The sequence below is a fragment of the Pseudophryne corroboree genome, chromosome 5, assembly GCF_028390025.1.
Source record: "Pseudophryne corroboree isolate aPseCor3 chromosome 5, aPseCor3.hap2, whole genome shotgun sequence".
Lineage (NCBI taxonomy): Eukaryota > Metazoa > Chordata > Amphibia > Anura > Myobatrachidae > Pseudophryne > Pseudophryne corroboree.
In genome coordinates, this window is record NC_086448.1 from 526,999,064 (window position 1) to 527,019,117 (window position 20,054).

Below are 20,054 nucleotides of genomic sequence, written 5' to 3' on the forward strand. Positions count from 1 at the left end.
GCCATTGCTGTATCTTGCAGCTCTATGTCACTTCTAGTATCCTGATCAGTGCTCAATATCTGCTGCATTGTGGTGACCAGTATCTATACTGTACTGAGCGACGTGTGTTATACACCTGGTGATTATACATCCTGTAATCTGTACTGAGCGATGTGTGAGATACACCTGGGGATTATACACCCTGTATACTGTACTGTGTGATGTGTGAGATACACCTGGGGGTTATTTACCATCTTCGGCCGAAAACAAACACATTCGGCAGTGAAAAACAACGAAAAAATACGAAAAAGTACGAAAGGTTAGTTAATTTAGTAAAGGTTAGTAAATTTAGAAAGGTTAGTAAATTTCCGAATACAAATTCCAAAAGTTTCAAATTCGAACGGCCGATCAGATTCACATGCCAAATCAACCAAAATCAACTCAAACACGTATATTAGTAAATAAACCCCCAGGAGCTTTGCATCTATTAATATCTGGGTCTGTTAGAAAGACACAATGTATGACTTAAACCTAGGATCAAGCACAATTTCCCAAAATATAGTCATCCAATTTCAAGATATTGCCAACATTTGGATCCTGGCTTAGCGACTTGATCTACAAGTCCCAGATACATAGCAGAATTGCTTTGTTTCATCTCTTTCAATATCTCAAAATTGATTTTCCAAAACCTAGTTAGGGGAATCACCTGACTCAAGCTAGCAGTATCTGACCTCACTTCACAGGTGGATATTTCAAATAGTTTCAGCACCTTGCAGAAGATGGAAAGTATTTTCCACTGGGCAAGAGTAAGGTACACTCACCCTCCTCTCCCAATATCATGGCTTGTTGTATAGTAGAGATGAGCGGGTTCGGTTCCTCGGAATCCGAACCCCCCCGAACTTCAGCCTTTTTACACGGGTCCGAGGCAGACTCGGATCTTCCCGCCTTGCTCGGCTAACCCGAGCGCGCCCGAACGTCATCATCCCGCTGTCGGATTCTTGCGAGGCTCGTATTCTATCGCGAGACTCGGATTCTATATAAGGAGCCGCGCGTCGCCGCCATTTTCACACGTGCATTGAGATTGATAGGGAGAGGACGTGGCTGGCGTCCTCTCCGTTTAGATAGAGAGTGAGACACTTGATTTAGTAATTTAATTTTAGTAATTTTGGGGAGCATTAGGAGTACTCAGAGAGTGCAGAGTTTTGCTGATAGTTATACTAGTGACCACCAGTTTTATTTATTATTTAAAATCCGTTCTCTGCCTGAAAAAAAACGATACACAGTCACATACCATATCTGTGCTCAGCCTCAGTGTGCTGCATGATATATCATCTATGTATATCTGACTGTGCTGAGTGCTCACTGCTCACACAGCTTAATTGTGGGGGAGACTGGGGAGCAGTTATAGCAGGAGTACATAACAGTGCACACTTTTGCTGCCAGTGTGACTGACCAGTGACCACCAGTATATTGTCTGCCTGAAAAAGTTAAACACTCGTGTGGTGTTTTTTTTTTTATTCAATAAACGCATTCTGCTGACAGACAGTGTCCAGCAGGTCCGTCATTCATTATATTATAATATATACCTGCAGTAGTGATATATATATATTTTTTATATCATTATCATCCAGTCTATACTAGCAGACGCAGTACGGTAGTCCACGGCTGTAGCTACCTCTGTGTCGGCAGTGCTCGTCCATAATTGTATACCTACCTGTGGTGGGTTTTTTTTTCTATCTTCTTCATACTAGTAGTTTAGGAGTCTGCTGCTGACAGTGTCCAGCAGGTCCGTCATTATATAATATATACCTGTCCTGCAGTAGTGATATATATATATATTTTTTATATCATTATCATCCAGTCTATACTAGCAGACGCAGTACGGTAGTCCACGGCTGTAGCTACCTCTGTGTCGGCAGTGCTCGTCCATAATTGTATACCTACCTGTGGTGGGTTTTTTTTTTCTATCTTCTTCATACTAGTAGTTTAGGAGTCTGCTGCTGACAGTGTCCAGCAGGTCCGTCATTATATAATATATACCTGTCCTGCAGTAGTGATATATATATATTTTTTATATCATTATCATCCAGTCTATACTAGCAGACGCAGTACGGTAGTCCACGGCTGTAGCTACCTCTGTGTCGGCAGTGCTCGTCCATAATTGTATACCTACCTGTGGTGGTTTTTTTTTTTTTCTATCTTCTTCATACTAGTAGTTTAGGAGTCTGCTGCTGACAGTGTCCAGCAGGTCCGTCATTATATAATATATACCTGTCCTGCAGTAGTGATATATATATATTTTTTATATCATTATCATCCAGTCTATACTAGCAGACGCAGTACGGTAGTCCACGGCTGTAGCTACCTCTGTGTCGGCAGTGCTCGTCCATAATTGTATACCTACCTGTGGTGGGTTTTTTTTTTCTATCTTCTTCATAGTAGTAGTTTAGGAGTCTGCTGCTGACAGTGTCCAGCAGGTCCGTCATTATATAATATATACCTGTCTGGCAGTAGTGATATATATATATATTTTATATCATTATCATCCAGTCTATACTAGCAGACGCAGTACGGTAGTCCACGGCTGTAGCTACCTCTGTGTCGGCAGTGCTCGTCCATAATTGTATACCTACCTGTGGTGGGGTTTTTTTTTTCTATCTTCTTCATACTAGTAGTTTAGGAGTCTGCTGCTGACAGTGTCCAGCAGGTCCGTCATTATATAATATATACCTGTCCTGCAGTAGTGATATATATATATATTTTTTATATCATTATCATCCAGTCTATACTAGCAGACGCAGTACGGTAGTCCATGGCTGTAGCTACCTCTGTGTCGGCAGTCACTCGTCATCCATAAGTATACTAGTATCCATCCATCTCCATTGTTTACCTGAGGTGCCTTTTAGTTGTGCCTATTAAAATATGGAGAACAAAAATGTTGAGGTTCCAAAAATAGGGAAAGATCAAGATCGACTTCCACCTCGTGCTGAAGCTGCTGCCACTAGTCATGGCCGAGACGATGAAATGCCATCAACGTCGTCTGCCAAGGCCGATGCCCAATGTCATAGTACAGAGCATGTAAAATCCAAAACACCAAATATCAGTAAAAAAAGGACTCAAAAATCTAAAATAAAATCGTCGGAGGAGAAGCGTAAACTTGCCAATATGCCATTTACCACACGGAGTGGCAAGGAATGGCTGAGGCCCTGGCCTATGTTCATGGCTAGTGGTTCAGCTTCACATGAGGATGGAAGCACTCAGCCTCTCGCTAGAAAAATGAAAAGACTTAAGCTGGCAAAAGCACAGCAAAGAACTGTGCGTTCTTCGAAATCACAAATCCACAAGGAGAGTCCAATTGTGTCGGTTGCGATGCCTGACCTTCCCAACACTGGACGTGAAGAGCATGCGCCTTCCACCATTTGCAAGCCCCCTGCAAGTGCTGGAAGGAGCACCCGCAGTCCAGTTCCTGATAGTCAGATTGAAGATGTCAGTGTTGAAGTACACCAGGATGAGGAGGATATGGGTGTTGCTGGTGCTGGGGAGGAAATTGACAAGGAGGATTCTGATGGTGAGGTGGTTTGTTTAAGTCAGGCACCCGGGGAGACACCTGTTGTCCGTGGGAGGAATATGGCCATTGACATGCCTGGTGAAAATACCAAAAAAATCAGCTCTTCGGTGTGGAAGTATTTCAACAGAAATGCGGACAACATTTGTCAAGCCGTGTGTTGCCTTTGTCAAGCTGTAATAAGTAGGGGTAAGGATGTTAACCACCTCGGAACATCCTCCCTTATACGTTACCTGCAGCGCATTCATCATAAGTCAGTGACAAGTTCAAAAACTTTGGGCGACAGCGGAAGCAGTCCACTGACCAGTAAATCCCTTCCTCTTGTAACCAAGCTCACGCAAACCACCCCACCAACTCCCTCAGTGTCAATTTCCTCCTTCCCCAGGAATGCCAATAGTCCTGCAGGCCATGTCACTGGCAATTCTGACGAGTCCTCTCCTGCCTGGGATTCCTCTGATGCATCCTTGCGTGTAACGCCTACTGCTGCTGGCGCTGCTGTTGTTGCTGCTGGGAGTCGATGGTCATCCCAGAGGGGAAGTCGTAAGACCACTTTTACTACTTCCACCAAGCAATTGACTGTCCAACAGTCCTTTGCGAGGAAGATGAAATATCACAGCAGTCATCCTGCTGCAAAGCGGATAACTGAGGCCTTGGCATCCTGGGCGGTGAGAAACGTGGTTCCGGTATCCATCATTACTGCAGAGCCAACTATAGACTTGTTTGAGGCACTGTGTCCCCGGTACCAAATACCATCTAGGTTCCATTTCTCTAGGCAGGCGATACCGAAAATGTACACAGACCTCAGAAAAAGACTCACCAGTGTCCTAAAAAATGCAGTTGTACCCAATGTCCACTTAACCACGGACATGTGGACAAGTGGAGCAGGGCAGACTCAGGACTATATGACTGTGACAGCCCACTGGGTAGATGTATGGACTCCCGCCGCAAGAACAGCAGCGGCGGCACCAGTAGCAGCATCTCGCAAACGCCAACTCTTTCCTAGGCAGGCTACGCTTTGTATCACCGCTTTCCAGAATACGCACACAGCTAAAAACCTCTTACGGCAACTGAGGAAGATCATCGCAGAATGGCTTACCCCAATTGGACTCTCCTGTGGATTTGTGGCATCGGACAACGCCAGCAATATTGTGTGTGCATTAAATATGGGCAAATTCCAGCACGTCCCATGTTTTGCACATACCTTGAATTTGGTGGTGCAGAATTATTTAAAAAACGCGAGGGGCGTGCAAGAGATGCTGTCGGTGGCCAGAAGAATTGCGGGACACTTTCGGCGTACAGGCACCACGTACAGAAGACTGGAGCACCACCAAAAACGCCTGAACCTGCCCTGCCATCATCTGAAGCAAGAAGTGGTAACGAGGTGGAATTCAACCCTCTATATGCTTCAGAGGTTGGAGGAGCAGCAAAAGGCCATTCAAGCCTATACAACTGAGCACGATATAGGAGGTGGAATGCACCTGTCTCAAGCGCAGTGGAGAATGATTTCAACGTTGTGCAAGGTTCTGCAACCTTTTGAACTTGCCACACGTGAAGTCAGTTCAGACACTGCCAGCCTGAGTCAGGTCATTCCCCTCATCAGGCTTTTGCAGAAGAAGCTGGAGACATTGAAGGAGGAGCTAACACAGAGCGATTCCGCTAGGCATGTGGGACTTGTGGATGGAGCCCTTAATTCGCTTAACAAGGATTCACGGGTGGTCAATCTGTTGAAATCAGAGCACTACATTTTGGCCACCGTGCTCGATCCTAGATTTAAAACCTACCTTGGATCTCTCTTTCCGGCAGACACAAGTCTGCAGGGGTTCAAAGAACTGCTGGTGAGAAAATTGTCAAGTCAAGCGGAACGCGACCTGTCAACATCTCCTCCTTCACATTCTCCCGCAACTGGGGGTGCGAGGAAAAGGCTCAGAATTCCGAGCCCACCCACTGGCGGTGATGCAGGGCAGTCTGGAGCGACTGCTGATGCTGACATCTGGTCCGGACTGAAGGACCTGCCAACGATTACGGACATGTCGTCTACTGTCACTGCATATGATTCTCTCCCCATTGAAAGAATGGTGGAGGATTATATGAGTGACCGCATCCAAGTAGGCACGTCAGACAGTCCGTACGTATACTGGCAGGAAAAAGAGGCAATTTGGAGGCCCTTGCACAAACTGGCTTTATTCTACCTAACTTGCCCTCCCACAAGTGTGTACTCCGAAAGAGTGTTTAGTGCCGCCGCTCACCTTGTCAGCAATCGGCGTACGAGGTTACTTCCAGAAAATGTGGAGAAGATGATGTTCATTAAAATGAATTATAATCAATTCCTCCATGGAGACATTCACCAGCAGCAATTGCCTCCACAAAGTACACAGTGAGCTGTGATGGTTGATTCCAGTGGGGACGAATTGATAATCTGTGAGGAGGGGGATGTACACGGTGATGAATCGGAGGATGATGATGAGGTGGACATCTTGCCTCTGTAGAGCCAGTTTGTGCAAGGAGAGATTAATTGCTTCTTTTTTGGTGGGGGTCCAAACCAACCCGTCATTTCAGTCACAGTCGTGTGGCAGACCCTGTCACTGAAATGATGGGTTGGTTAAAGTGTGCATGTCCTGTTTATACAACATAAGGGTGGGTGGGAGGGCCCAAGGACAATTCCATCTTGCACCTCTTTTTTCTTTCATTTTTCTTTGCGTCATGTGCTGTTTGGGGAGTGTTTTTTGGAAGGGCCAGCCTGCGTGACACTGCAGTGACACTCCTAGATGGGCCAGGTGTTTGTGTCGGCCACTAGGGTCGCTTAGCTTACTCACACAGCTACCTCATTGCGCCTCTTTTTTTTCTTTGCGTCATGTGCTGTTTGGGGAGTATTTTTTGGAAGGGCCATCCTGCCTGACACTGCAGTGCCACTCCTAGATGGGCCAGGTGTTTGTGTCGGCCACTTGGGTCGCTGAGCTTAGTCACACAGCTACCTCATTGCGCCTCTTTTTTTCTTTGCGTCATGTGCTTTTTGGGGAGTGTTTTTTTGAAGGGCCATCCTGCGTGACACTGCAGTGCCACTCCTAGATGGGCCAGGTGTTTGTGTCGGCCACTAGGGTCGCTTAGCTTACTCACACAGCTACCTCATTGCGCCTCTTTTTTTCTTTGCGTCATGTGCTGTTTGGGGAGTGTTTTTTTGAAGGGCCATCCTGCGTGACACTGCAGTGCCACTCCTAGATGGGCCAGGTGTTTGTGTCGGCCACTAGGGTCGCTGAGCTTAGTCACACAGCTACCTTATTGCGCCTCTTTTTTTCTTTGCGTCATGTGCTGTTTAAGGAGTGTTTTTTTGAAGGGCCATCCTGCGTGACACTGCAGTGCCACTCCTAGATGGGCCAGGTGTTTGTGTCGGCCACTAGGGTCGCTGAGCTTACTCACACAGCTACCTCATTGCGCCTCTTTTTTTCTTTGCGTCATGTGCTGTTTGGGGAGTGTTTTTTGGAAGGGCCATCCTGCCTGACACTGCAGTGCCACTCCTAGATGGGCCAGGTGTTTGTGTCGGCCACTAGGGTCGCTGAGCTTAGTCACACAGCTACCTCATTGCGCCTCTTTTTTTTCTTCTTTGCGTCATGTGCTGTTTGGGGAGTATTTTTTGGAAGGGCCATCCTGCCTGACACTGCAGTGCCACTCCTAGATGGGCCAGGTGTTTGTGTCGGCCACTTGGGTCGCTGAGCTTAGTCACACAGCTACCTCATTGCGCCTCTTTTTTTCTTTGCATCATGTGCTGTTTGGGGAGTGTTTTTTTGGAAGGGCCATCCTGCGTGACACTGCAGTGCCACTCCTAGATGGGCCAGGTGTTTGTGTCGGCCACTAGGGTCGCTTAGCTTACTCACACAGCTACCTCATTGCGCCTCTTTTTTTCTTTGCGTCATGTGCTGTTTGGGGTGTGTTTTTTTGAAGGGCCATCCTGCGTGACACTGCAGTGCCACTCCTAGATGGGCCAGGTGTTTGTGTCGGCCACTAGGGTCGCTGAGCTTACTCACACAGCTACCTCATTGCGCCTCTTTTTTTCTTTGCGTCATGTGCTGTTTGGGGAGTGTTTTTTGGAAGGGCCATCCTGCCTGACACTGCAGTGCCACTCCTAGATGCGCCAGGTGTTTGTGTCGGCTACTAGGGTCGCTGAGCTTAGTCACACAGCTACCTCATTGCGCCTCTTTTTTTTCTTCTTTGCGTCATGTGCTGTTTGGGGAGTATTTTTTGGAAGGGCCATCCTGCCTGACACTGCAGTGCCACTCCTAGATGGGCCAGGTGTTTGTGTCGGCCACTTGGGCCGCTGAGCTTAGTCACACAGCTACCTCATTGCTCCTCTTTTTTTCTTTGCGTCATGTGCTGTTTGGGGAGTGTTTTTTGGAAGGGCCATCCTGCGTGACACTGCAGTGCCACTCCTAGATGGGCCAGGTGTTTGTGTCGGCCACTTGGATCGCTGAGCTTAGTCATCCAGCGACCTCGGTGCAAATTTTAGGACTAAAAATAATATTGTGAGGTGTGAGGTGTTCAGAATAGACTGAAAATGAGTGGAAATTATGGTTATTGAGGTTAATAATACTTTGGGATCAAAATGACCCCCAAATTCTATGATTTAAGCTGTTTTTTAGGGTTTTTTGAAAAAAACACCCGAATCCAAAACACACCCGAATCCGACAAAAAAAATTCGGTGAGGTTTTGCCAAAACGCGTTCGAACCCAAAACACGGCCGCGGAACCGAACCCAAAACCAAAACACAAAACCCGAAAAATTTCCGGTGCACATCTCTATTGTATAGCTGCAGATAGCTTTTTGCTGTTCCTCCATCTGTTGAAGCATGAAAAGTGTGGAATACCACCTTCTTACCACCTTTTGCTTGAGTTAGTGGCAGCGCAAATTGAACTGTTCTTATAGCTGCTGCAATCACCAGTTCGGGAATGCCAAAAAATTCCTGACATTTTTCAGGCCACAGACAAACACCTCCTGAATATTATTATTATTATTATTATTATTATTATTATCCTTTATTTATATGGCGCCACAAGGGTTCTGCAGCGCACAATTACAGAGTACATAAATAATCAAACAGGAAAACAGCAACTTACAGTTGATGACAGCATAGGACAAGTACAGGGTAAACACACATAGTTACATCAGCAGATGACACTGGAATAAGTATCAGGTGGCAGAAGACTGCTGGATGTGGTACAGTTGAAGATTATTAAAGTAAGACAAAAGATAAGCACATGAGGGAAGAGGGCCCTGCTCGTGAGAGCTTACAATCTAAAGGGGAGGGGTAGACAGACATGGGTGACACAGATGTGGTACATAGAGAACGTGGAACAGAGGGTTAGGATGAGATTTGGCTGGGTTTGGTGAAGAAGTGGACCCCCAGAAGACACAAGTCAATACTTAACATTGCAACATTTTACTGGGCTATGCAAGAGAAAATTAAAAATAGGGGGGAAAAAAAGAATCCATAACTTCTACCGCTTTCAAAAAGGTCAATGGAAGCTGAAATAATGGACAACTACCTCATGGAAGCGAGATACAGTATACCAAACAGTACTTAGCAGAGTTAGGAATGAGTGCTTATGAAATACAGTAACATTTTGTCATAATATTTCAGAAACTGCATGACTGGTCTCTTGCACTCTTTTTCTCTAATACACCACCTACTTTTGGATTTATATTCAAAAACATTATGTCTCCATAATCCCCAAAACATCAGTCTTCTTGGAAAGTGGTTTGTTTCTTTGTAAGGGAAAGAGAACAAATGTTCTCAAACAATGGTTTCTCAATTTCTTTTTTCTCTGGGAAAGGAATGTGGATTCGCAGGAATATCTGAGCATTTCTGTAATCAGAAAGCAGTGACTTTCTACAAATGTTTACGATTAATTCCAGTGATTTTGTCATTTTTTTCCAGTGATTTGGACCAATAATACCATTGATTAGAACAAATAATTCCTGTGATATTGAGGTGTTTGTGTCGCTTAGCTTAGCCGTCCAGCGACCACAGTGCACCTCTTTTTCTCTTTCCTTTGCATCATGTGCTGTTTGGGACTAATTTTTTGAAGTACCATCCTGTCTGACACTGCAGTGCCACTCCTAGATGGGCCAGGTGTTTGTGCCGCCCTCTTGGGTCGCTTTGCTTAGTCATCCAGCGACCTCGGTGCAAATTTTAGGACTAAAAATAGTATTGTGAGGTGTGAGGTGTTCAGAATAGACTGGAAATGAGTGGAAATTGTGGTTATTGAGGGTAATAATACTATAGGATCAAAATTACCCCCAAATTCTATGATTTAAGCTGTTTTTGAGGGGTTTTTGGAAAAAAAAACACCCGAATCCAAAACACACCCGAATCCGACAAAAAAATTTCAGGGAGGTTTTGCCAAAATGCGTCCGAATCCAAAACACGGCCGCGGAACCGAATCCAAAACCAAAACACAAAACCCAAAAAATTTCCGGTGCACATCTCTAAATATAATATAAAGGTTTGGTAGCCATTTTGGAATCTGTTCCCGCATTATGTAATAATAGACAAGTTAAGTAATAATACTTAAATTATATATTATTATAGATAAGTAATAATAGACAATGTTAAATATTAAACAACAATGTGTCAAATTACAAGTTGTCGGAGTATGGAACTGAGGACTATAGCAAGTAGGGTTTGTAATGTGTGAGAACTTGCAGTGTTTTTGAGATTATAGAATGGGGCAAAATCCAGTTAAAATAAAGTTTACACTCCAGGTTTAACTATATCCTTGGAATGACATCATTAGAATGTAGCCTTCACCATGTCAGACCAAGGGTTGATTGCAGGACTTGAAATTAATTCTCATAAATACTGCACATTGTATCAGCTGGCACAGGAGGAGGGTGTGTTTGATCAGAATGTTCAGTCTAATTAACAGAAAAAGTGTTGCATTTAAGACAGTATCACAGTTGCAGGCATAAAAGTGTAGCCACTTACCTGAGCCACTGGTGTAGCAGCAAGCCCTTTGCAACAACTGCAAAACTAGTTCAAGGCCTCCAATATTACTCCTTTTCGCTCTGCATTTTCTAGTTTTTGTTGCAACCTCAGGCTTAAATATTCACTGACTAAGTAATATGCTTTACACAGAGGTTCCACTAATTGCACAGGCATCCCATGTTACACAGATGTCCCACTACACAATGCCTTACACCAGAGGTTCCCATACGCGGTACTCAATGCACCCCAACGGTCCAGGTTTTAAATGTATCCATGCTTGGCCACAGGTGACTTAATTAGCACCCCAGTCAATTTGATTTAACCATCTATGCTGAGCCATGGATATACCTAAATCCTTGACTGTTGTGGTGCCTTGAGTACCGCATTTGGGAACCTCTGCCTTACACCATTTAGCTTTTCGCTACCAGGTGTGTGGTGTTCTACTCGATTATGCAAAACATCCACATAATTATTTGGAGGTCCCAGTTCTATTATCAGTTCTGAATATAATTTTGCTCACACTGATGTCATAGCCCTATTAGCAATTTATGCCAGAGACAGTTTTAGGTGTTTTCAGTAGAAATAGAAAAGATTGTACCACTCCTCAGGACTCTGCCCATTGGTGCCTTCTTCCCAAAATAACAGCTGATAAAGTACTGTTGCGTTCCAGCAGTATGTTATTTAATAGCAGAGGTGCTGGCATTTGTTCTCAGCACCATCTCTGTCATATGTTGTGGCAGTTTGTGACAATCATAACCTCTTTGCTATACACTGTATCAAATATTTCTTCTTCACAGATTCTGTCCTCCACCAAATAAATGAACACAATACTTCATAGGGCAACAGTAAGTGTTATCAAAGGGTTTTTCATTAATAAAATTAAAACATATTTGCCAGTGGCACCTGTCGGGAATGTGTATACAGTCTTGTGGTGAGCAGAGTACTGTACACACCAGCAGTTAATTGATTAGGCCAGAGGTTCCCAAACTCAGTCCTCAAGGCACCCTAACAGTCCCAGTTTTAAGTATATCCATGCTTTAGCACATGTGATTTCATTAGTATCTAAGAAAATTTGATTATACCATCTGTGCTGAAGCATGGAAATGTGGACTGTTAGGGTGCCTTGAGGACTGAGTTGGAGAACCATTGAATCAGGCAATGACCAGTCAGGTACAATAGGTTAACCAGACCTAGAGGTTTATTTGTGGATGTGAATATACGGGATCAGTATTAGATCAAGGCATCTGGTATCCATGCATGTGAAATACCAATGCCGGGATCCCGGAGTTGAAAAGACCGACAGGGGTGAGTCAAGGGTGTTCTACCCTCTTACCACCCCCCTAACCCTAACCTTCCCTAGCCACAGCCTAACCCTAACCTCCCCCCTTTGTGACTAACCCTAACCACCCCCGGAGGTGCCTAAACCTAACACCCCATCCCCGCTGTCTAAACCTAATTCTCCTGCCCCGTAGCCTAACCTTAACCCCCCCTCCCCACAGCCTAACCCCACCTCCCCCACCCCGGGATGCAGGCTAAACATAACCTCCCCTCCCCCCCCCCGTGGCTTACCTGTGCAGCACCGCAGTGCCTCCTCGTTCGGGATCTCGGTTGTCGGGATTCTGGTGCCGGGGTGTTGACCCGTTTCTGAATGCTGGTGTTGGCATTCAGACTAGTGTCGGGATCCTGGCATTGGTATTCTGATTGCTGGTTCCCGACAGCCAGGATACTGACTGCTTCCTGAATACACAGCCATACTCACTGTTATAATGCCTGGTTCAGCAATTGAGCCTGTAGCAGAGCAGGGTTGCAGGCTGCTCCCCGACAACTGTCTTATTTCTAAAGGTGAGTACACACTTGACAATGTGCTCCATGAGAGATATCGTCTAGTGTTTTCCCTTGACTCTCAGGAGGCCCATATAGTGCATACACAGTGGATGATATCGCTAATGATATTGTTTAGTGACGTCACGCTGCCGACGGACCATACATGCGGTCCATATTGAGCTGCATGTACAGACAACAGAGGGGGAGCGTGCCTCGTCCATCGGTCTTAGTGTACACACTGGGCGATATTGTAAATGATATAAGCTCATAATGATGAAAATGAGCGATATTATCTAAAATATTATCTAAAATAGTAATTATGTAATTACTAGGAAATTCATGATGTTTTCATTTGTGGTTTGTAACCTGTGTGATCTACCTAAGGGCTATCTGCACTTAAAATCACATTATTTCAAAGGGGATGGTATCAGGATATGGTACTTCGGCTGTCGGCGGTCAAAATACTGACAGCGGCATCCTGATGTGCAAAATCCTGATAACTGCTAGGTAAATATTCTTACCGTAACCCCCTACCCACAGCCTGACCCTAACCCTCCCCCAGCCTAACCCTAACCCTCACCGCTTAATGCCTTACCCTAACCCTCCCTCTTTAGTGCCTAACCTTAACCCTCCCTTCCTGCAGCCTAATCCTAACCTTGCCCCCACTCCGGCAGCCTTACCCTCCCTCTAGTGCCTAAACTTAACCTCCCACCCCTCCGCAGCCCAACCCTAATCCCTTCCCAGCATACTGTACTTTATGGTGAGGACGCCAACAGGGATCTGTTTACAAATCAGGGGCATGTTGCCTCGATTTTGTAGGCGTGTCTTCCAATGCCATTTTGAGTAAGGTTAGGCTTTCTCCAATAGGCGATGGCTGCGTGAAGTTGATCCATTGTTGCGTCTTCAGACACACAGCAGATCACACAAGCCACAAGTGGGCATCTTTATACACAAGTCGCCTCCTTGGCTTTTACATATTTTCACACAGCAGCTACATCCAAAGATACAAACAGCCTCCTCCTCTGAATCACCCCCCATTATTAGTACTCCATGTACTTCTTCTGATATCTGGGATACCATAATGTAGTACAGAGAGGATGATTACAGAACCTCAGTAAATACTCTTAAAAAAAACATTTATGTAAAGTAAGTAAAACACAAAACATGTAAAATTGGCTGAATTGTACAAATAATCCAAAAGTTCCAAACACAAAGGAACATTTCTATTTTTTCACATCTACAAACTATTTATTCCCTCTTGTCATGTTTCAGTAAAAGACTATTCATTTACAGTTTCATATTGTGATATGAAAAGCAAAATCATTTACATTTAAGAAACCAATTCGTAGAGAAGGGTGGGAAATGCTGAAAAGATGTGAAATGAATGCATGTTTTTGGCCTTCAGCTAGAAATACATTGTGAGTTGTGGGCTGATGTAGTTAAACAACAGCTGTTCACATTTAAAAGAGAATTCTGAAAAGATCCCCAAAAGAAAACACCTCTGAAGATAAAGTATTTACCTTGATGCATCTACTAATAGCAAACACAGGAATTCTGTGCAGTCAATCTCTTGTTGGTTGCTGTTGTTTCATGATTATCCCTTTCATACCAGACTTCAGATTTGTCATCCAGAGATGTTTCTCCTGTAGTATATTTCAAATGTTCACCATTCGGTGAGTGTGGGGAAGCACCTGTCTGCGATTCCAGATGACCACAGGTGGAAATTGGCCCGTGTCCCTGTATACTTGTAGGCACAAGTCTAGGGAGGCAGAAAAACAAATTACTGTAGTTAAAGAATGAAAACAGCAGGACCAGTATTTTCAGAAGTAGTATACAACATTTACACTCTACAACCTTTATGCTTTTTTCTGCACAACAGTACTTTAAGAGATTTACACCCAATAAAATATAAACTTATTTATTTTTGATCATTTATTACACTGAGGCTTTTATTGCCGACATGAAACACAGTAACACAGTAACACTTCCACTGAATTTCCAAATCTGTGAAACATCATTGGTCAAAATATTTTTGAGTTTAATTGTAAAAGCTTTTCTTTTTTTCTCTCTGTTGCTGCTGACTTCCACCTAAATACCCCTAACCAATTCAGCTTTGTTGTCTTAAGTTATGTACTTAAACATGTACAGGAAAACACTGTAGATTTTAATGTTTTAAAATTTTAAATGTACTGTAACTATCAAAAAAACATGATTAAACACAGGGTGGTGATATAGTAAAAAAAAGTATGATCTTTGGTACTTTAAAAACAATTGTTATGATGTCACTTAAAATACTTCTTGCTACAGCATATGGCAGTTTTCCTGAAACTATTTATTTGCTGCCTGCCTGTCTACTTTCTCCTATGTTTTATCCATTTGATGGGTTTATGTACTAAGAGTCGGGTTGGAAAATCTGGCACTTCGGATCTTGTTTATGTCAGAAATGTAAAAGGGCCATGCTTTTATTAGCTAAACGTGGCTTGTAAAAGCATTGTCCTTAAAAATTTCTGGCATATGCATGATCAGAAGGGATTTACAACCTGGTTTTACTAAATAGACTCCTTAGATCCCTATTTATCACATACCACACTTTTAATGAAGTTGGGGCCTGACATTATCAGCTAAATTTGCAATCTAAAAATGAAAATGAAAAACCTATGGGGGCTGCTTTTCCAACAGGAAATGGAGAGAATGCCACAGCATTCTAGGGATGCTTACATTTTGTGGTGATCCCCTGAAAACAGCTGTTTATGTGAGATGCACCTTAATCTGACTGCCCAAATATCAGCACTCTCTTTCTCTAAAGTATGACTAGATATCAGCAAACTGATTTAGCCAATTCAGAAATTTGACCAAATTTCTGAGGTATGTCACTTGATTCTTCAAGAATTGTGTGAAAAAGTAAATCCAAGTGGAGCATCGTGAAATCTCATTTCAATTTAGGAATCAACGGCAAAAGCAATAATCTTTCACTTGTAAACTGATGTTCTTCCTTTATTATAGGAGAGGTCCAAAAGTCTACTTCCTCTCATAGACCTGAGACAGTACTGACGTCACAGTACTGGCATTGTTTAAAGTAAATAAAAGAATGCTTTAAAATTAATGGCATGTCCTCCTCCCCCAAAGCTCAACCACCTTAGCACTAGATCGTCTGGGCTGTTTCCACTATAACATGGGCCACAAATATGCAGCCCCAGTCCACATGTAATACCCTGTTAAGTCCACTGTCTAGGAGATGGACTATACAAGTAATAGTTATATAGTTTTTCTATATGCCGTATGCAAATATAAATAAGTAAAACCAAAAGTTTATATATGTATAAATGCCCTCACAGAGGAATGTTAACATGTGACTGTGGTTGCTCTCACGGAGACAAATTCTGTTCATCAATGTCCCCCTCATTGAGGGGAGTTGGACTGACCCACACAGCAGTGTTGCAGAAGCTGTGGGTCCAGTGAGCCGAGTCCATACCATTGAAAAGGGGTTAATCTATATGTGACTGGGGGATACAAGCCAGCTCATGCAGATAACAGCTGGCGGGATGAATCTGGGCAACTGAAGGGAGAGAATAAAAGGGGGACCCAAAGAGACCGTTGGTGAATCGCTGGGACTTACTGACGAAGGAAGGACCTGTGCAGGACCTCTGGGACTTCCTACCAGATGCATCATACCGGGCTCTCGTACTCGGCCCTGGAGAGAAGACTGACCTAATCCTCCGGTGACTCCGCTGAAGTGTGTAGCAGAGGCTCAGCTGGGACCTCGGAGCAGTGTGCAGCGCGACTGTGATAGGTGGCAACAGGTCTCTGTCATCCGGCTGTGGGCAGAGGCAGCGGCTCCTCATCATCCGGACCTCCCCCTGGGTGGATCAGCAAAGGACACGGCCATATACAGGATATCCGTGGGAGGCAGCTGAGAACCATGAGTGACAAGCAACTGAGGCGGATCCCCCTCCGGGACATTAATATTTAGATACACAGCAGGCAGGCTGGTGGGCGGAACCGGCATCGCCATGCAAGGTGCTTATCTGAGCCTTTCTAGTGAGACTGTCAGCAAAGCTACAGTATATGCAGCTGACACCGTATCTGTGCACACACAGTAATAACAGTGAGCCGCAGACAATGAATACTTGAGCTCATGTGTGCAGTCGTAGTGTCAGCTGGTTATTAATTTATTTCATACACTGAGATCAGCGATCCCGCTAAGGCAACGTAGTATTGAACCAGATATAGACTAAAAGGAACACCTTTGCCGCGTATACATATATGTCTGATTATACAGCGTCAGAAAGAGATTGGAAGTTGTCAATAATTTCTGAGCATTTAGTAAGCTCTGCAACTGCAGGACCTGTGACAAGACTTACCATTCTGCTAAGGAGCTCCTAGCTGATAACTTCCCCTACTGCTTGCGCAGCTGCCGCCTAGAGCCAGAACAGGATCCTATCTACTGTACTGCTATTCACATATACTAAAGATCCTTACTGGAATACAATAATTTCCGCATTTTAGCTAACCTCATACATAAAAGGGATTTAAGGGACCTAGCTACGCAATGCATTACTCCAATGCATTACTCCAGGGACCAGTAATAAGGATTCATTCTTAAGAGACATCAGTCCCGTTCAATAGAGACATAAACCGGTTAGGATACCCACTCAAGTATCTTTCAAATGTGCACCAATGAAGGGAAAAGAGTACTCAGATAAGCCGGCAGGGACATTATACTGTGTGTACGGTACTGGCTCATACAGTTGGCTGAAGCCATACTGATTTATTTAGTTTTCGGGGAATGTATTATTTATGTTTGTTTATTGTGAACATGTTGTAGAGTTAATGTGATGGAGATTGCAATAACCCCTTGCCTTTAGGCGTTCCGGTGATATAAAGTATAAAAATACACGGAGACAAGGTTCCGGTGCAATAAAACATTATTTTACTGTTTTTTTATTGTTGCAAGTTAACAACAGGTAGTTGACTTAATGTTATTACATTGTGGAACGTCTGTGAGTATATTGTAACCTATGTAATAGGAATAAGAGTATACACTACATAGCAACTTTTCCCATCCATTTTCCCTGTGGAATTCTTACTCGCCTCTCTGTGAAGAACTGGGTGCAAAACAAGGTACATAGGTACAGAATTTATATACTTACCCATAGCTACCTCAGTCAGTCTCTATTAGAGTGCTACACACAGGCTAATGAGCTTAGGGATGGTGCCTTTAAAGTAAGGGCCACAAATACAATAGGCCTTTCCCAGTGGCTGTAAGCTCTACACTAAAAATAACTGCTCCATTTCCTTACTTTTTGGTCATTGGCCAGCATAATTCACAGAATTAAGATCCCTGCAGCAACAAGTTACAGAGTTTTTAGTTTTGGGTTTTACTGTTGTAGCAAAACCGTACAGACTGTCTATAGGAAGACAGAGTTTGGAGAGGAGCAATGCTTGCAGGTATTAATTTTAATTTTACTTTAGACAGCACTGGCCTTCTAAAAATCTGGACATATGATGACAGCAAAGGGTCAAATCCATTCCTAAGCAAATTTTGATCCAAATGTCAAAATTACAGTATTTTTTTCAATGTGCTGGTAGATGCAGGAGTGTCTAACATTGAGTAAAATGTGTTTCTCAAATTTTTATGTAGCAAGAAGAAATTATTGAAATCTGAAAATACTACTTTTGAAAAAACAAACAATTCAATTTTTACATACTAAGTTCTAACTATAATTTCTGGCATAGCCTCGCTGTTATTTATTTATTTATTTTTCTCTTTCCCCCTCTCCTCTTAATCCCACACTCTCTCTCTTTTTCTCCCCCTTCACTCAGGTGGGAGGAGTCAAAGGTCAGACCAACTGTCAGTACATGACAATCTGATTAAAGTTAATGGCCATGGAAATTGTTTTCTATAACTGGTATCATTTAATTATAGTGAAAACATGTAAAATTTATATTTTATATACTTAATATATTTGCAATGGATAAGATGAAGTTGCTGATATGGATGAAAGATAAATAATCTGAAACTGATGATTTACAGGTTTAGTGTTTTGCATCTAAAATAAGAAAATTTTCTCATTTGAGAAGTACACACTTCTGAATGCTCTTTGATTAATTATTTGATTAACCACAGAAGAAAGAAAACTTTTGACCCTATCCAAGTCTTGTTGTTGTAATTGAATAGAGTATTATTATTATTATTATTATTATTATTATATTAATAATAATAATTATTATTATTATTATTATTACTACTACTACTACAACTTCTACTACCATACTTGCCAACTCTGCCTGATTGTCAGGTAGGCTCCCTGAAATAATGGCAAACTTCCTGACTCCATGAGGAGTCTAGCAATCTTCCTGATTGCACAATACCCCTATTATGTAGTTGTATTTTTGATGAAAAATTAAATAAAATCAGAGATATACTGTATACTGTACATTCAAATTAGAGATGTGCGGCGGGCTCTTTTCAGGTTTTGTGTTTTGGTTCTGGATCTGGATCCCCACTCGTGTTTTGGATCTGGATTGGTTTTGCCAAAACCACCCTTTCGCGTTTTGGTTTTGGAACTGGATGATTTTTTTTCAACATAAAAACAGCTAAAATCACATATTTTGGGGGTAATTTTGATCCTATGGTATTATTAACCTCAATAACATTCATTTCCACTCATTTCCAGTCTATTCTGAACACCTCACAATATTATTTTTAGGCTGAAACGTTAGACCAAGTTCGCTGGATGACTAAGCTAAGCGACACAAGTGTGCGGCACAAATGCCTGGCCAATCTAGGAGTGTCACTGCAGTGGCAGACAGGATGGCAGTTTTAAAAACTAGGCCCCCAAAGAGCACATAATGCAAAGAAAAAAAAGAGGTGCACCGAGGTCGCAGGATGACTAAACTAAGCTCACAAGTGGGCGGCACAAACACCTGGACCATCTAGGAGTGGCAATGCAGTGGCAGATAGGATGGCAGTTTTAAAAAATAGGCCCTAAGGAGCACATAATGCAAAGAAAAAAAGAGGTGCAAGACAGCTTCCTGGTTGTAAACCACCATGAGACTCCATACTGGGCCCTATTCAGTAACTGTTTGTGCCTCAAAGGAGCTCCTGGCCCATCTAGTGCTGCAGTGCAATGGAAAGCAGATGCAATGCAATATCACTGAAACTCTATTCTTCTAACAAGGCAAGGTCTTGTGATAACTCTATGCAGCCTTTAGAAAAAGAAGATCCCGGTACAACAAATGCGCATCTTCTAAATAAATAATCCCAAAATGTGGAACATCAATAATAAATCAAAATTAAGGTTGACTAATTGGAGCCATTAATTTTAGTGAGTTCGTAACATGAAATCATTCAGAAGAACCTCTCTCTAATGCTCCTGCAGAAAACATCCCGTTTACCTCTCCAGCAGTTGCGTTGGATTATGATTCAGTCTCTTCTGAGTCACACTGACTTTGGCCACAAATGTGGTCTCTCCCCACTTTATTTAAAAACACTTCAGCAATTTCCATTTCCACCTTTGTGGCTCGTTTTCATCAATCTGTTTGTGATGTTAAAGCTTGTTTCATATCTGCTCTAGGCTTTCATTTGAACCTAGGATCAAGTACAGCAGCACCCCTGGACTTATACAGCATAGGCAGGACCCCTGAGGAATTACACAACACAGCAGACAGGCAACAGCACCCCTGGATGTAAATGGCAGTGGGGCAGCA